At 37.2% G+C, this 20,307-nt stretch overlaps 1 pseudogene; it reads right to left on the bottom strand.

Annotated features, from left to right (window-relative positions):
• Positions 1–204: 204 nt before the first annotated feature.
• On the bottom strand, positions 205–2,462 carry LOC122055423 (annotated as a pseudogene).
• Between the last annotated feature and the right edge of the window lie 17,845 nt (positions 2,463–20,307).

Here is a 20,307-nt window from a genome sequence, read left to right on the forward strand (position 1 = left end):
CAAACTCACCGTAATCAATGCGACCATCCTGAAAGACCAAGTCACTTTCTCTTAGTTTTTGTGTTGAGACCCAGATTTGGAAGCATATGTTCACTATAAGCTTGTTGCCAGGGCCATGAAAAATTAGCAAATAAAATTTATCAAGTAGGAGCATGCAAGGTCTGATGAACAAAAGAATACTTAATTTTGGTTTCTGTTAATTTATAAGGAATGAGATTTCTATAGAATTGCATGTAGATCATGTAATATAGTACTCACATTATCCTGATCCACTTCTTTAATGATGTCTTCGAGAAAAGCATCAATCATATTATGCTCTTTGCAAGGTTGCTAAAGCTCGTCAACTGTGATATAACCACTTCCATCCTTGTCGAAGTATGAAAAAGCCGCCGCCAAGTGTTCCTCGCACTCTAGCTTGTTAAGATGTACTGTCGCAGCAATGAATTCACCATAGTCGATGGTTCCGCTGTTGTCCACATCTGCCTAAAAGTAGTTTAACATGTCAAAGGAAGCACAAAACTTGATTCTCTTTAATCTACAAGCGATAGTCTTCGTATATCAAAAGGTATCTTTAAATAGAATGTACCGAGCATTATAAAGTTCAAGATGTTCTCTCCATAATTTCTGATTAACTCCAAAAGAGGATTAAAGTGAGGGCACAAGTTTAGATCTTCAAAAGTAAATTCTATTCGAATGGAACAATTGCACTGAAGAAGTTCAAAAAGAAAAAGAATGGTCAAGAAACATTATTTGATCAAAAATATCAAATGAAGCAGAAAGGTTTGGTGAAGAATAAATACTGAATCTGAGGGAAGAAAATTGGCAAATATTTTACTACTAATACAAGGGCTATGGAAACGGTAAACTGAGAAGCCTGTGCACAGAATGAGAGCCATATGAAACCTGTAAACATGGATTCGAGACTCGAAACATGAGAAAATGTGTGATCCATTTAACCTAAAGCACATTCAAGATAACTGACTAGTCTATGGATGGAACAATCAATCAATGTACTTTAAGTAATTATCAAATTGTGCTATTCCTTTCAAGGTAGCATTGTCTTACTGCTTCCATAAGATCACGAATCTCTGTATCCTTTAAAGTCGAACCATATCTTCTGAAACCTGCTTTAAGCTCATCAAAGGTAATTGACCCACTGTTGTCTGTGTCCATTGCCTTGAACATTTCTCTTAATCCGGCAATCTCTTCCTCCGAAAGGCTTTCCGCTATAACCTGATAGAAAATAGAGAAATTATTTCACAATCTAAAATTATTAGGCTTGTACAGAGCATCCATGGAAATATTTATAATAAAAATAAAAGCCCTTGTGAATAATCTAATTCCTTTTTCTTCAAATTTTGGAATATCTATCCATCCAGTGTACTTAATCATAAAAGAGGGGTTGTGGCAGTGTTAAATCAAATAAATTAATTAATAAATGTGAAAGTAAAGTTTGAATAATCTAGCAATGCAAAATAGAGCAAACTTTTATGGGAATCAACAAGAAACTTCATCCCAATAATAAAGGTCACGAAAATTTTAGGTTGTGAACTCACTCGCAAAGCCATCTTCTTTAACTTATTCATTGCAGAGAATTGTTTGAGGCGAGAAAGAACTGCCGGATCAAGTGCTCGATCAGGAGCAACTCCATGATCACATATCCAAGGATGACCTGACCATAGAAAAACAGTAAGCACAGAACCAAGATAACACTCATTTTACTTAAATTTGAATGTATAATATAATTGAATTTATTAGATAACATCCATAGACTAATCAACTAGGTCTTGATTCTTGCAAGCATAAGCCTTTAACACTTTTACTCCAAAACTAAAACTTTCCTACTCAAACCAAGACAAGAAATTAAGATCTGCAGTTCTGCACTCTGTAAATGTAAATGTAAAACTCCAATCAGAATATCAGATGACAAAAGTTACCAATCTTTTGATGCCTAATTCTCACAAGAAACAGGTACAGTAGCCCTTTTGTCAAGTGAAAACTACACAAAGGTGACTAAACACAAGAAGAAAAAAAAGAAAGTCTAGTTTATGCATGCTGAAGAAGTTTCAGATGCCCAAATTTATTAATATATGATGACTGGATTATATTCAATTTAAAAATTAGTAATACATTCACATGAGCCATACTATTGCTGTTGCTTAATGAAAGGTTAGCGGCAACTGGCATATGACAATTAAATCTTTTAATCTAGAGCAGATCCACTAATGCTTTAATACGAAAAGTTGCCAACAAAATCACTGTATAAAGAATGAAAACTAAGGCCATGCTGTGTATTCATAATACTCCACAATCCACAAAAAATTATTCATAATAGAACTAAGGTATCGATAAGAAACACTAGTTAATTTGTGATTGGCAAATAGCATACATAGTACTTGATGGGATGTCAAGCGTTCTGAAGGTTTAGAACATAGCATGTTCCTTATGAGATCTTTGTCACTGTCTGAGATCAACGGCCATGGATTTGATTCAAAATCAATGACTCCCTTCAAAATTGCATCAAAAATTCCTTGCTGTGTTCAAAGAATGGTCAAGAAACATTATTTGAACAAAAATATCAAATGAAGGAGAAAGGTTTGGTGAAGAAGAAATACTGAATCTGAGGGAAGAAAATTGGCAAATATTTTACTACTAATACAAGGGCTATGGAAACGGTAAACTGAGAAGCCTGTGCACAGAATGAGAGCCATATGAAACCTGTAAACATGGATTCGAGACTCAAAACATGAGAAAATGTGTGATCCATTTAACCTAAAGCACATTCAAGATAACTGACTAGTCTATGGATGGAACAATCAATCAATGTACTTTAAGTAATTATCAAACCCAGAGAGAGGAGAAAGAGGAAGACAAGGAGTAGGAGGAGGAGGAGGACGAGAAAGGTCGAGGCTTGAGGAGGAGGAGGCAGTGAAGATGGCTGAAAGTAGAGGCCGCGAGGAGGAGGTGGCGAGGCCGAAAGTTGAGGCGACGAAGAGGGCGGCGAGGAAGGAGGCAGTGAAGAGGGTGGTGAGGAGGGAGGAGGCGAAGAGGGCGATGTGGAGGGAGGCGGCGAAGAAGGCGATGAAGAGGGTGGTGAGGAGGGAGGCGACGAAGAGGGCGGTGAGGAGGAGTCGGCGAAGAGTAGGGTTTTGGGAAAGAGCCAGAAAAAATCAAGGCATAAAACAGACAAATGACGAAGGAGAAAAAGTGGCGAAAGAAAAAACAATTGCATTTAACAACACTTAATAGACAACGGTTTTTAAAAACCGTTGTCGTAATCCCAAAAAAGCGCACATAGACAACAGTTTTAAAAAACTGTTGTCGTACCCTTTAAAAACCGTTGTTGTATCCCAAAAAAAACATAAATAGACAATGGTTTTTAAAAACCGTTGTCATAGGCCAAAAAAATTACTAAAAGACAACAGTTTTTGTTAAAACCATTGTTAAAAGGCAAAAAGACAACGGTTTGGTATAAAACCGTTGTCGTTTGAGTGTTGTTGAATGACGTTTTTCTTGTAGTGACCCCCTAGGACCTAGGGCTACCGCCCCCTAGGGGTTTTCTCCACCTAGGGTTACCTCCCCCTAGGACCTAAGGTTACCCCCCCCCCCTCCCTTGGGATTTCTCCTCCACCTAGGGTTTTCCACCCCCTAGGACCTAAGGTTACCACCCCATAGGATTTTCCACCTACCTAACCGCAGTTAGAACTTTCCTGCAAACTCATTCAAGCGCATTAGATAACAATTAAACTTAACTTTAAATCCCTTTTGCCATTATCAAAACTAAAGTTTGATCGTTTGATGCTTCCTGCACCAACAATCTCCCCCTTTTTGATTATGACAACTAAAAATCAAAGTTAAGCAGAAAGATATATAAAAAAATGTTACTAATATAAGTAAAAGTTTAGCACAAGCATCAATATGATAAGCACAAATAAAGCTCCTTCTTAATAGAATCTTACAAGAACTCCCCCTTAATAAAAGCTCCTTTTTACTAAACTTAAATAAAAATTCAAACTTTCAAACTTTCTTTGAATTTCTATATACTCTCCCCCTTTGCCATATATCAAAATAACTCAGAGAGCAAAAGAAAGGGAAAAATAAATTATCTTGGCTAGCTTTGAGAAACCTTAACTCTTCAGAAATAATTTTTCATCTGATTTTTCAAAAATAGGGTGTCAAACAAACAGTTAGCTTTTAAAAAGGGATGAAAAAATTTAAGAACCATAAAGGCTTATTAAAAAGAGGATGAAACATACTTTTATAAACATTTAATTTTCTTATAAAACTTTTAGCCAAGTGAATTATTTTGACTTTGACAAGTAACTTAGCTATGCTTTTTAACAACTTAGTTAAATTTTAAAAAAACTTTAGAAAATAATACTTAGATAATTTTGAACAAAAATGCTTAACTTGAAAAACTTGTAAAATTTTAACTAAGGTATTTTCACTTTGGAGAATTAAAACAAAAAAATATTCCTAAAGTCCAAGCATGTGTAACTTTAAAGGTAATTACTTAAATTCCTTAGCCACATGTCTAACCATTAGTTACTAGTTGATTACCTAGAGGGCAACAACTTTCACTTGGTTAGTCAAGTTAAGTTTAGAATTCCAGTTAGATTTGACTAAGTCTGGATAACTTAACTTGATTACTGTTATTTGGTATTTATTGTCTAGACTTACTGCAATGCATAGAAATAAGCATTCTGAAGTCTAGACTGTACCCTATGCATCTCACCTCATTCTAAGTATTTCAAACACAAACAAGTTAAGTCTAGTGTGCTTGTGAGATGCTCTGCATGAAATCTAGGGGTACATGATATCTAGGGGTAAATTCCTAGGCTAAATCGGATTTTTGAAAAACTAACAAAATATGGAATTTTGAAAAATATTTTTCCTAAGATTTTAAAACAAAAATATTTTTGAGAAAAGTAAGCAGAAAATGAGTTCTATTCTACTAAGCACATCCCTATTTGTCTTCTAAGTGAACTGAACTCAAGTTCAGGTAAGGGCTTTGTGAATATGTCAGCTAGGTTTGATTTTGACTCAACATAGTTAAGTACAATATCATCCTTAGCTACGTGATCCCTTACAAAGTGGTGCTTTACTTCTGTGTGTTTAGTCCTTGAGTGGTGAATTAGGTTTTTGGTTAGATTAATTGAACTTATATTATCAATTGAAATTTTTGTTTTTTAATATTCTAGTTGATAATCTTTTAGGGTATGCATCATCCATAACAGTTGAGATGCACCCTTGACCTAACTGGCTATATACTCAGCTTCAGTGCCTAGTGTTGCTTTCTGCTTAACCAACTTACTAGGCACTGACCTAGAAATTGATAGCTACCACTTGTACTTTTTCTATCTAGCTTGCACCCGGCATAGTCTGAGTCAGAGTAGTCAGTTAGGTCAAGGGTGCAAGATCTAAGGTACCATAATCCTACATTTAGGGTTCCCTTAATATACCTTAGTATTCTTTTAACAAAGGTTAAGTGACATTCTTTTTCCCAAGATTGGTATCTGGCACACATACCTACTACGAAAAGAATATCTGGTCGGCTCGCAATTAGGTACAGTAGACTTCCTATCGCACTTCGATAGTATTTCAAGTCTACTGGTTTACCTTCTAAGTCTGAGTCAATTTTAATATTAGTGGTCATTGGTGTATTAATATTTTTTGAGTTTTCCATTCCAAATTTTCTAACTAATTCCTTAGCATATTTAGTTTGATAAATATAAATTCCATCTTTGGTTTGTTTAATTTATAAACCTAAGAAAAAGTTAAGTTCACCTACTAGACTCATTTCAAATTCATTTTCCATTAATTTGGTAAATTCTTTTAAAAATTTGGAGTTGGTTGATCCAAAAATTATATCATCTATGTAAATTTGGGCTATAAAAATATCTTTTTCTAAGGTTTTTACAAAGAGGGTTGGATCTATTTGACCTTGGTGGAACTCTTTTGATATTAAATAATTGGACAAGCATTCATACCAAGCCCTAGGAGCTTGTTTTAGTCCATATAGGCCATTTTTTAGTCTAAAGACATGATTTGGATGTTCTAAGTCCTCAAATCCTGGGGGTTGACCTACATATACCTCTTCTTTAATAAATCCATTTAAAAATACCGATTTTATGTTCATTTGATATAGCTTGAATCCTTTATGTGCTGCATAGGCCAATAACATCCTAATGGATTCAAGTCTGGCCACAGGGGCATAGGTCTCATTATAGTCTAACTCTTCTACTTGATTGAACCCTTTTGTTACTAATCTAGCTTTGTTTCTAACTATTTTGCCTTGATCATCTAATTTGTTTCTAAAAACCCATTTGGTATCAATTACGGTCTTGTTAATGGGTTTAGGGACTAATTCCCAGACCTGATTTCTTTCAAATTGGGCTAACTCTTCTTACATTGCTAGGGTCCAGTCTGGGTCTAGTAGGGCTTCATCAATAGTTTTGGGTTCAATTTTGGAAATGAGAGCTATTTGGGTTAGGTTTGTTAATTAGAGCCCTAGAGCCAATGATTTGATGATTGTTGTATGGACTCGTTGTATCATATTCTTATATATATATATATAAAGGCATTTGTTTGTAGTTATTATGCTTACTTGTATTGATGTCGAATAACTAAGTATAATAGCGTCCTTGAGTAGAAGGTTCTTACCTATATCAATCAGTTAGTTGAATCGATAGTGAGATGATATAGGGAACACTACTCTTAATCATTCCTAATCAAGTATTAGCATTCAGGGACAATGTTAATGCGATGAGACTAGCATGTAGGTCAACTCGATGACTTGATCTCACAAGTCATGGATATGGAGATATCAAGTTGACACATGAGTATGCATTGGAGAATGTATACTGAATGACCCGCCATGAGAAAGTATCATGGATCGTTATATGAGTGGCATATACTTTCTCATGTGGCTATTAGTATGACTATTAGTCCTTGGACCTGAAGTCATCATGGTTCCCTACATAAGGAGTTACATACTCTGGCTTCGTCAAACGTCACTCGTAACTGGGTGGACTATAAAGGTGATTACTGGGTATGTAACAAATTATGTGGAGGGATGTGAGTGATGTAGATGGGATCTATCCCTCCTATATGACGGGAGTGACATTGATATTCTTGATAGAGTGAGACCACTAAGTGCATGGTCATGCCCAAATGAGTCAATATGAGATGTTGAGCTCATTTGATTGAGTGAGTCTACTTGGGATTCAAGATTTAGATTGATTAGAGGATTACACGGTCTATGCCTCACATTGATCAATCTAGATGTCTAGGATAGAAGGGCACTTGTCATATATTGTGAAGAGTCACAATTAGTAGTCACAAGGTAATGTTGGATCTCAACATTCTTATAACTTGGGTAGTAATGATGTGTTGCTAGATACTGCTCATTACTTATACTTCTAAATGGGTTTAGGAGCATTGCCAATGTCATAAGAACCTATAGGGTCACACACAAAGGGCAATTAGATGGAGATTAGGTTCATTTGATGAACCTAAAGGATTAGGTTCATGTGATGAACCAAATTGGATTAAGAGTAATCCAAATTAGGCTAATTGAGTCGGATTCAATTTGGTTCATGTGTTAGATGAGTCTAATTTGGACTTAGACTCATTGAGTCAATTTAATTCAATGAATAGAGATTAATTAAATTAAAATTGACTTGAACCAATGGTTAGATTTGATCAACCATGGGAGAGAAGTGGTCAAGTTTGACTTGACTTGAGAGGAAGATGAAGAGTCAAGTTTGACTTGACCATTTGCCACTTCATTAGTGAGTTGGCAAAGAGTGGACCAATGATTATTCCCCACATCATCATGGTTGCTTAAGTGAGATGTCACCTCATGGGAGTTACCAAGAGTTGTGACTCTTGGTATTCCATGGAGGTTATTAACCTCATTCATGTGGCCGGCCACTTATGGATTGGGTGAGTTTCATTTCTTTTGTGTAACTCTCATCTTCTTCCTCAAGCTCTCTCTTCTCTCCCTCTCCTCCACCTTTGCCGAACCTTTCAAAGGTGCTAGCACACCTTTTGTTTGGTTTCTTCATCTCTTGCTTGTGTGGATACATATAGAGGAGTATCTACTTTGATATTCTCGAGATCCGGCGAACCTTGGACGAGTGGGATTAGCGAAGGGCATCGCATCAAGGGTAAAGCTCTTCTCCTTTGTAGATCTAGTTTAAATCTAGGCTAGAAACTCGTACTCGAAGTTTTACATAAATTTTATTTCTTCGCACGGATCCGGTGGCGGGGTTTTGGGGTTTTTGCAACGCAAAAAGCGGTTTTTACGGCCCGATAAACCCAATAGTGGTATCAGAGCCACGTGCGAAGCGCGTACGAGTTTTTGTTTGTATTTTTATGAAAAATATCAGTTTTGTAATATTCTATAAATTTAGGGGGCGTTTGGTTCTTTCCTAGTAATAGGAATCGGAATGGGAATCATTGTATTGTGGAATGAGAATGGGTATGAGCATGGATATCACTCTTAAAAGCAATGTTTGGTTAGTTGTATATCTTCTATCGGAATAAATCAAAGTTTCCTTTTTTACCCTTAAAGAAAAATAAGAGAAAAAATTAGATGTGAGAGAAAGATGAATGTGAGAGAAAAATATGATGAAAGAGAATGATGAGAGAGAAGGTATTATGAGAGAGAAAGTGTGATAAGAAAGAATGAAGAGAGAGAAAGTGTGATGAGAGAAAATGAAAAAAGAGAGTGTGATTGGAGAGAGCATGATGAGAGAAAATATGATGTGAGAGAAAGTATGATAAGAGAGGATGAAGAGAGAGAAAATATAGTGAGAAAAAATGAGGAGAGAGTGTGTCATGAGAGAGATTGAGGAGAGAGAAAGTATGGTGAGAGAAAAAGAGAACAGTGAATATGATGGGAGAGATTGAGGAGAGAGAAAGTTTGATGAGAGAGAAAGTGTGTTGAGGAAAAAAGGAGTAAGTGTGATAAGAGAGATTGAGGAGAGAGAAAGTATAATGAGAGAGAAAGTGTGTTGAGGAAAAAAGGAGTAAGTGTGGCAAGAGAGATTGAGGAGAGAGAAAGTGTGATGAGAAAAAAGAGAGTGTGATGGGAGAGATTGAGGAGAGAGAAAGTGTGATGAGGAAAAAAAGAAGGAAGAGAATGCGATGGAAGAGATTGAGGAGAGAAAAAGTATGATGAGAGAGAAAGTGTAATGAGAAAAAAAGAGGAAAGAGAGTGTGATAGGAGAGATTAAGGAGAGAGAAAGTGTGTGATAAAATGATGAGAGAGAAACTATGATGAGAGAGAAAATATAATGAGAGAGAATAAGAAGAGATAAGTGATATGAAAGAAAAAATAAATAAATATATTTTGATATTTGATATTAATGGAGAAAATTTTAGTTTTAAGTCAAGGGTATTTTTGGAATAAGAGAATATTTTGATTGATGAAAATAGGGTAATGGCTCATTGAAGGGGGGTACATGGGAATTAGTTATTACCCAATTTCAAGGATTCATTCCCTTATTTGTATTCCTATTCCTATAATCCAAACATTAACAATGGGAATCAATGATTCTCATTCCCATTCCCCACTCCTATTACCCTAAACCAAACACCCCCTTACTGTTTTTATAGATTTTATGGGTATTTTTCTCGTAGAAGCGAAGCACAAGAGTTTAGACACTTGTAGGCTTCGACTACCGAGAAAATTTTTCCGAAACGGCAAGGTTTCGCCCCAAATCGTTTTGGGACAGCGGGCTAAGGCATTGTAGGATCGCTTAGGAACACTCGTGATGGTTATATTGCGGATATGGGTGCTGCCCCTAACCCCGCAAGGGGCTTCGTTCCACGATTGCGCCCGAAAATCGTTAAATCGGACCGCCGGGAATTTTTACTCATAAAATCGTAAAAATATTAGACAAAAATTATAGAAATTTATGAAAATTACATCATTTAGAATTGTGTATTATTTTGTGATGGTCATGGCCCAAAAGACTCCAATTTGATTGGAAATTGTGTTGTAATTCATAATATGGCCCGCGTGCCGTCATGTGATTGTGCGTGTTGTATATTTGATATGCGACCTGTGCGTCATGCCTTTCTATTTATTTATTCCTGTTGTAAATAGTTTAGACTCGAATGTAACTCAAGTTTCACCTTTTGTAATGTACAAAATGAGGCAGTGGAAGGTTCACTCGAGACGGAGTTACGAGGAGGGTGCGAGCAACACAAGGTGGTCAAAGGAAGGAGCTTGAGAAGTTGTTGACCTTCGGTTGACCATCCGATCTTCTCATTGGCTTGAGAAGATCGTAGTAGGGCCATGACTAATCACAAAATTAATTAATTGCTTGTGTGTGTATATGTGATGCATGCTAGATTAGTAATTAATTAGTGCCTTAATGATTAGATTAGATCTAAGTCGCGCACATGATGCACCACCATGATTAGATTAGATCTAAATCGAGTATATGATACGCATCGTCGATTAGATTATATCTCAATCGCGTCAACTCAAAAATGCCTACCATGCCGTGATACCTATCACTACCTCGATCACATGTTGTTGTTGAATCTGCCAAAGCAGAGCAACACATATTATCTTGGTAAGGTACAGAGGGACAATCTTGGTCCCGCCTATCAACGCATGGGTGAGTAAAAACTCAATTAGATTGAGTACAACTAGTTAAATCAAGTTTAACTGTAGGCATTTATCTAATAGTTGGAAGATGGGAAAAAATCATGTTTATATTAACTCTTGGGCGTATTAGCCAAAGCTAACTCGAGTTTTAATATAAATATGGATCTTGATCCTATATACAAAAGTTGCATAGAGATGTAATTGGTAATTAGTTACCAACCGATCATACTAAGTCTTGGGCGATTTAGCCAAAGCTAACTCAGGGCATAGTATGATGTAGATCTTGTCCCACATGAATTATAGAATTCAGTGGGAGCATCATTTAATTAAAGTCCTAATTAGATGATTAATTGGAATATGATATTTATTTTCAGCATTTTTCTGTTGTAGATTACCATGTCGTCAAACACGAACTCCTTCTCCCTGCGTTCTGTCCTCGATAAGGACAAGCTCAATGGAGCTAACTTCCTGGACTAGTACAGGAACCTGAGAATAGTTCTCACACATGAACAAAAACTGTACGTCCTGGAGCAGCCCATTCCTGAGGCACCTCCTACCACTGCCACGCGAGCTAATCGTGATGCTTACAAGAAGCATCAAGATGACGCATTAGAGCTGTCATGTCTTATGCTCGCGACCATGAACTCTGAGCTTCAGAAGCAACACGAGTTGATGGGTGCTTATGATATGGTTGAACATCTGCGTCAACTATATCAAGGACAAGCGAGGCACGAGAGATTCGAGATCTCTAAGGCACTGTTTCAGTGCAAGATGCAAGATGGGACTCCCGTAGGCCCATATGTACTCAAGATGATTGGGTACATAAAAAACCTACAGAGGTTGAGATTTCCCCTTGGCCAAGAGCTGGCCACTGACTTGATCTTGCAGTCCTTGCCAGAGAGCTACAGTCACTTTGTCAGGAACTACAACATGAACGAAATTGACAAGCCACTGCTCGAACTGCTTAGTATGTTGTGAACTACTGAGCTTAACCTTAAGAAGGTTAAGCCTAACTCCATTCTGATGGTGCAAAGGCACAAGGGCAAGGGCAAGCCCAAAGGCAAGGGAAAGTCCCAAGCCAAAGGCAAGGGCAAGACACTGAAACCCAAAGGAGGGGTTGCCAAGGATGCTACCTGGTTCCACTGCGGTCAGACCGGGCACTGGAAGAGGAACTGCAAAGTTTACCTGGAAGATCTTAAGAAGAAGAGAAGTGAGACTTCCACTTCAGGTATCTATGTTATAAAAGTCAATCTATCTATTTCTTCATCATGGGTATTAGATACCGTATGTGCTTCTCACATTTGTACTAATGTCCGGGCTCTGAGAAATAGCAGGGCATTGACAAAGGGCGAGGTGGACCTATGAGTAGGCAATGGAGCACGGGTTGCTGCTGTTGCTGTAGGAACTTATCATCTATTTCTGCCTTTTGGGCTTGTATTAGAATTATATGAATGTTGTTATATGCCTACTTTAACTAAGAACATAATTTCAGTTTCTTGTTTGGACAAGAAAGGTTTTTCATTTACAATAAAGAACAAATGTTCTTTAGTTTATTTAAATGATATGTTCTATTGTAGTGCACCTCTGATGAACGGACTCTATATTCTAGACCTTGAGAACCCTATCTATAACATAAGTACCAAGAGGTTCAAGTCAAAAGACATGAACCAAACCTATATCTGGCACTGTCGCTTAGGTCATATAAATGACAAACGCTTATCCTAGCTCCATAAAGATGGTTTGCTGGACTCATTTGATTTCGAATCATATGAGACATGCGAGTCATGCCTACTGGGCAAGATGACCAAGACTCTATTTAGTGGACACAGTGAGAGAGCGACTGACTTGTTAGGACTTATACATAGTGATGTATGTGGCCCTTTCAATGTCGCTGTTAGAGGTGGTTATAGGTACTTCATTACATTTACTGATGACTTTAGTAGATATGGTTATGTGTATATGATAACACATAAATCAGAATCCTTTAAAAATTTCAAAGAATTCAAGAATGAAGTACAAAATTAGCTTGGTGTTACGCTCCGCAAGTGTACGGAAATGTCGCAAGTAATATAAAAAATTATCGTATCCACAGGGACTGGAATAAGCACTAGAAATATCTCAATGCGAATTAGCTAAACAACTATCCAATCGTTTCAAAAGCAAAGTAAAGGTAAACAAATCTAATATTAGAGATCAACAAACAAGAGTTTAGTGTTTTGGGTTATGATAAAGGGAGATTCTAGGAGTTTCGGTTTCTTTGTAAGATTTCTTGAATGTAAATGGTTCACCAATTCTTATTCCTCAATTGCCAAACATGTAGAAAGTTGCCGGTTCCCTCTTGCAATAGACAACCGGCTAAGGACTGAGAAATGTATCTAAATAGGATTAATTAGACATGAACCTACGTTGTCCTTACACAGAAGCGCACATATTACTATGCCTTCCTCGGATATCAACATAGAAGCCCACAACTTATTAATCTATAAAGATACAAGAAGCTAATCATAGAATCCATCCTACTCTCTTGAATATTCCTATTTCCTCTTCAAGATTATCTCTCAAACGCCCTTACACGGGCTTGCACCTGTCACGTGGATCCCTCGGATGATCGAGTGAGAGTTTATCCTTACCAAGTCCATAAGAAATCCAAACAATCAATCAAGAATGAGAATTAAGCACAAACCACCATCAATCATTCAAGATCTAATTGATACAAGCAAGATAATGTCATTGAAACAAGAAAATGGCAAATCCATAGAGATTACATCAATCCATCATACAAATACTCCCTTAATCCTAGAATACAAGATCTACTCCATGAATCGAGGAAGAAAACCCGAAGAAATAGAGATTACAAGCATTCCTTGAATCCCCAATCCAAGAAAACAAGAAGAGGGGAAAAGAGAAAACTTATCTACGAAGAAGCCTTGTCTTCGGATCCAATCCTCGCTCCGGAGTCGAAATTGTCGAGATCTCCCTTAGAATCGCCAATCCTCCCAAGAATGGGAGGAAACCACCAAATCTGCTTTCTCCCAAAGGGGAGAGACCTTTCAATTCATGAAGAAGGGTTTAAATAGAGGAAGGAATCGGGCGCCACGGCGGTGTGAGATTCACACGGCCATGTCCAGCTCCCTCTCTGCCAAAGCTGCACGGTCCTGCTCTCTGGAAATGCTACACGGCAGTGTGGTGCACACGGCCACAGCCTGCTTGGTCTCTGGAAACCTCTACTCTGGTTGGCTTCAAATCTTGACACGGCCGTGCGAGGTTCACACTGCCATGTCATCTTTCTCTTCTGTTGGTGCCAACCAGTGCAGGGCCGTGTGAGGTACACAGCCCAGTGCTTTCTCCCTTCGTCTCCTCCAATGCATGCCCAAAGATGTAGATTCTTCACCAAATCGACTCCTGTGTACAGAAAATGCACAAAAAGCAGATCTCCGAACCAAAAGAGTAAATATGCTAAAAGGAAAGCTGGAAGTATAAAAATGCATAGATCAAGCATGCTCAAAGTATGTAAATGTGCGTAAAAACATGCATAAAAGAGTATATAATCTACGCCCATCACACCCCCAGACTTAAACCTTTGCTTGTCCTCAAGAAAAATGCTGCAGTCTAAATTCATATGTCCTACAACACATTCATAAAACCCAGTGCACTTTCCTAACTCTATCAAAAAGTTTCATTAACGAGCATGATCATGGAAACAAGTAAAGTATGGTTCAAGCATAAGAATCTTGTGCGCAGTGTAAAAGTAACTCAACACCCTTCAAGTTTCAATCCATGTCCTAGTCAAGTCGTCATCAAATTTGAATTCCTAATGTTTCCAGTGAAAGACAAGTAACCAGTGATAGGCACTTACTTACCATTCATTTGGTTCATATTTCTCAACTAACCCAAGGTCTCAAAGGTGTGCTCAATCTCAAGAGAAGCTAAACAGTCATTTCCCCAGTAACCTAACTCGGTCTCAAAGGGGTGACTTGCTAGATTCCACTCATGACAACTGTTTTTTAAATCCCTTATTGTTCATTTTTTCATTTTTTTTTATAAGTGTTTGCATTGTGCAAAACTTATTCACAAATGTACTTTTAGCACACATGTTGGGATATTTTGATTTTTCCAAATGAGCTTTAATGATTTGAGCCTCATCCAGTAACCAAAATGAAAGTTAAGAAATCACCATGGAAACCAAGTACTAAGCAAACAAGATGAATCATGACTATTTCAATGACATCAACTATTCAAGCATCAAGCACAAGTGTAGTGAAGATAAAATCCTTAAGGTTGAACCAAAACTAAAACTCATCACCATAAGATTCTTAGCTTATTAATGCTTCCCAAGATAGAAAAAAGAACTACACAAAGTTTACTAGTAGCATCATGCGAACATCATGAATCGAGACAATAATCGTGCTAACATTTCACTTGAATCCAAGAAAGCATATAAGTGAAGATTTGATGTTCTCAAAAAAAATTTTTTTTTGCCATGACTATTTCAAAAACAAGCAAAATAAAGCAACAAGAACTGAAAATAAGAACCAACATGAAAAACTAATCAAAAACTAAAAACTGAAAACCAAACTAAACAATACATGACACCCCCCCAGACTTAAACTTTTCATCGTCCCGATGAAATCAGTATGGTAGAGGAGGTGGAAGATCAGGAAAATCAGGGAAGGAAGATGCAAAATCCCTAACAAACCATTTAACTTCGTTTCTGAAAAAATTATGATATTCAAACAATTTATCAATATCATCCTGCACAAATCTCAGACAACCTCTAAGATCTTCATGAAATTCCATTTTAGCCCTATAAGCATTCATCATTTTAGAAATCTTATCACACAATTCTCTTTCGCTCTTAAAACAATCTTGTAGCTTTTTAAATAGTTCCTCCTCCATAAGCTTCTTATCTTCAAGAAATTCATTAGTTGAATCTAAATCACTATGAATAGTCTTTAAAGCAGAATTAAGTTCTTGAAACATAAAACTATGAATCTCTTGGTTACCCTTAGAAACATTTTTTTGAGTAAAAGTTGACAAGGCTCTAGATTGTTGCCTAGCTAACTTTAAACACCAATTCCCTTTATTATGAATTGTAGTAAAATCATGATTGGGCAATTTTAAAGGGAAACCATTTTTAATGACTAAACTAAATCCATGCTCTTCACGCTTAATCATTTTCATTGCTAAACATGAATTGAAATCCAACGTACAAAAACTCTCCACCACCTCTAATTCACTCAAATCACATCCTAATACTAAGGCCAATTGAGTAAGTAATCCCCCCAAAATAATAGGTGTGGTAGAATTTGATTTCCCTAATTTTGCCAAATGTCTAAGAAAGAAATAACCAGAATTAATTAGAACATTTTCGACCATTGCCCACAAACAATACAAGTCTACAAGTCTTACCGATCCCTCTTTGTCCTCCCTTCCAAATATAGTGTTTTTCATGACCAAATAAGCATATTTAAAAATAGGATTGATAATTTGGCAAACTCTGGAATTGTGAGGATCAAATAACGGTTGTTTAGAAATTTGTTGCCAAAAATGTGAATTCTCAAATTGGGGCAAAATCACACACACATCATTCTTTGGCAACTCATAACAAGTATTAAAATCTCCCAACGTCCATTCATAATTTTCATTAAACAACCAGAATTTACACTTCCCCCCTCCTTGAACATTATCAACTTCTATTGAGCTTAAAAATTCAAGAACAATTCTAGGATAAGTAGGATATCTCATGTTCACTAAACCACTCCATCCTATCCTTTCAAATAGCCAAACTAAATCATCCTTAAACCCCAAAGTTTCTAAAGTTTCAACATCAAGAAACCTAGTGCCTAAAAGAGGTCGTTTACATAAAGACGAATATCTATACCGTTGCTCATTACTAGAGAAAACAATACCAAAGTCATAGAAATACCTTTAAAGCAAACATTCCTCTCCTTTCTTGCAAACACCTTCTCCTTCCTTTTTCTTGTGGCCGAAGTCTCCTCAATCACGTTTTCCATGGAAGAAAATCTAATCTCCTAAAGAAGAATGAGAAGGAAAAATTGGAAGAAGTAATTCAATCCTTTAGAAATGGGGAGATAGGGAAAAGGAGCAAGCGGCGGTACACGGCCGTGTGCCGCCCCCACCCCGTGCCCTAATTCCTTAAGAAGATGTTGATTAGGCCGTGTGATATCACACGGCCATGATCATTTCTCATCACATGGCCGTGTCTGTGACACGGCCCCCTTCCCTTTCTTCTCTGGAGTCCAGACACGGGCCGTGTCTGGGACACGGCCTAAACATCTTCTTTCACGGGTTTCTTCGCACGGCCGTGTCGGGGACACGGCCTATTCATCTTTCTCCTCGGGATTCTTTACACAGCCGTGTTTGGGTGGCACTGCCGCAGCACTTCTCTTCCCTGCAACCTTTGCCAGGCCGTATGTAGAACACGGCCGGGCTTTGTTTTGCATCTAATCCTGAAAACAAAAATAAAAAACAAGTAAAAACCAACAAAATGAATTTATACTAGCTAAAAGAATTCAATCTGGAGGACGAGGTTCAGAAAAATACAACCTTTGTACCTCTTCTATTTTCGTGCCACGAATATATTTTTTCAGTCGTTGACCATTTACCTTAATTATCCCAAAATCTTTGTTCCAAATATCTACAGCTCCAAAAGGATAAACCTTCTTTACCTCATATGGACCCATCCACCTTGACTTAAGCTTCCCAGGAAAAAGTTTTAATTTTGAATTGAACAACAAAACCAAATCTCCCACATTAAAGTCTTTACGAAGAATGTGTTGATCGTGCCATTTCTTTGTCCTTTCTTTGTAAGATTTAGCATGCTCATATGCATCCATCCTTAATTCATCAAGTTCGTTCAACTGAAGCTTCCTTTTCTCCCCTGCTTCTTTTAAATCCATATTCAAATTTGCAATTGCCCAATAAGCCTTATGTTCTAGTTCAACTGGAAGATGGCAAGGCTTACCATAAACTAATCGAAATGGGGTCATCCCTATAGGAGTTTTATAAGCAGTTCGATAAGCCCATAAAGCATCATCTAGTTTCAACGCCCAATCCTTCCTTGAAGTAGATACAGTCTTTTCCAATATGGACTTAATTTCTCGGTTAGATATCTCAGCTTGCCCATTAGTCTGAGGATGATAAGGTGTTGCTACTTTATGCTTCACTCCATATCTTCTAAGTAAGTTTTCAAACTGTTTCTCTATAAAATGTGATCCTCCATCACTAATGACTGCCTTTGGCACCCCAAATCTTGGAAAGATAATACTCCTAAATAATTTGATAACTGTTCTCGCATCGCACGTAGGAGATGCCACAGCTTCTACCCATTTGGACACATAATCTACTGCCACAAGAATATACCTATTCCCATATGAAAGAGGGAAAGGTCCCATGAAATCAATTCCCCAAACATCAAATAACTCAACCTCAAGAATGTAATTTAACATCGTTTCATTTCTTCTAGTTATATTCCCAGTTCTCTGACATTGGTCACAGGATTGAACAAACAACTTAGCATCCTTGAATAAGGTTGGCCAATAAAATCCTGCTTGAAGAATCTTCGTAATCGTTTTTGAACTACCCAGATGTCCTCCATAGGACGAAGAATGACAATGAAACAAGATATCTCTAACCTCTTCTTCAGGTATACATCTTCGATAAATCACATCATTGCATTTCTTGTACAGGAGAGGTTCATCCCAAACATAATTCTTAACTTCTGAAAAAAAACTTTTTCCTTTGTTGATGAGAAAAATCTGAAGGTAACACTCCACTAGCAAGGAAATTCACAAAATCTGCATACCAAGGAATTTTCACACTTGATAAGGCTAGTAAGTGTTCATCCGGGAATATGTCATCAATAGGCAAATCAACATCCACCTCATTTTCTGACTTTTGAGATATTCTAGACAAATGATCCGCTACTACATTTTCAGCTCCTTTCTTATCCCTAATCTCAAGGTTGAACTCTTGCAAAAGTAAAATCCACCTGATTAACCTAGGTTTAGCGTCCTTCTTTCCAAGTAGATACCGGATAGCTGCATGATCAGTATATACTATTACTCTTGATCCCACTAGATAAGATCTAAATTTATCAATAGCAAATACCACTGCCAATAATTCTTTTTCCGTAGTAGAATAGTTTACTTGGGTTGCATCAAGTGTTTTACTTGCATAATGGATTGCATGCAAAATCTTATTTCTTCGCTGTCCCAAAACTGCTCCTACAGCAAAATCACTAGCATCACACATTATTTCAAAAGGAAGATCCCAATCAGGTGCTTGAATGACTGGAGCTGTTGTAAGAGCACTCTTAATTTTATTGAAGGCTTCAATACATTCGCTATCAAAACAAAACTCAACATCTTTAATCAACAGATTAGTTAATGGCTTGGAAATATTTGAAAAGTCCTTAATAAAGCGTCTATAGAAGCCAGCATGTCCTAAAAAACTCCTAACTCCTTTTATATTGATGGGTGGGAGTAATTTGTCTATTACTTCCACTTTTGCTGGATCTACCTCAATACCACGCTCTGAAATTTTATGCCCCAAAACTATCCCTTCCCTAACCATAAAATGACATTTTTCCCAGTTCAACACTAGGTTTGTATCTTCACACCTTTTTAGAACAGTAGAAAGATTTGACAAACAAGAATCAAAGTCATCCCCATAAACTGAGAAGTCATCCATGAAAACCTCCATAATTTTCTCGATTAAATCTGAAAAAACTGCCATCATGCACCTCTGAAAAGTGGCTGGAGCATTACAAAGCCCAAATGGCATCCGACGATAGGCAAAGGTACCATAAGGACAAGTAAAAGTAGTCTTCTCCTGGTCTTGAGGATGAATCGGAATTTGGAAAAAACCAGAATATCCGTCCAAGTAACAAAAATAAGAATGTTTAGCCAATCTTTCAAGCATTTCATCAATAAATGGTAAAGGGAAATGATCCTTCCTTGTTTCTTTATTCAACTTCCGATAATCAATGCACATTCGCCACCCCGTCACTGTTCGTGTTGAAATTAGCTTATCTCCTTCATTCTTGATAACAGTCATTCCTCCTTTTTTTGGAACCACGTGGACTGGACTCACCCATGCACTATCCGAAATTGGGTAAATAATCCCCGTATCAAGTAGTTTAATCACTTCCTTCTTTACTACCTCTTTTAAATTTGGATTTAGTCTCTTTTGATGCTCAATTGAGTTCTTGTACCCCTCTTCAAGTAAAATTCTATGCATACAGAGAGATGGACTAATCCCTTTTATATCATCGATTGTATATCCAATGGTCTTTCTATGCAACCTTAACTCATCCAACAGTCTCTTTGTTTCAAACTCATTTAACTGAGCACTAATTATAACTGGATAAGTAGAATTCGGCCCAAGAAATTCATACTTAAGATCTGGGGGTAATGGTTTAAGTTCAAGTTGAAGTGGTACTATTTCTGGAAAAACTGGCTCTTGTTCTATCAACATAGTCTCCTCCTGAGCCAAGCTTTCTTCTAACAACTCTTCATTGTCTAAAGACAGATCTTCCTCCTTATGATCACCAAGACATACCCCCTTTTCTGTTGAAAATGCTTTTTCACCAAATGTTTTTAATAATGATGCACAACACCAAGGAAATAATGTTTGGAAATCACTTTGATTCAAGATAA

The sequence above is a fragment of the Zingiber officinale genome, chromosome 1B, assembly GCF_018446385.1.
Source record: "Zingiber officinale cultivar Zhangliang chromosome 1B, Zo_v1.1, whole genome shotgun sequence".
NCBI lineage: Eukaryota > Viridiplantae > Streptophyta > Magnoliopsida > Zingiberales > Zingiberaceae > Zingiber > Zingiber officinale.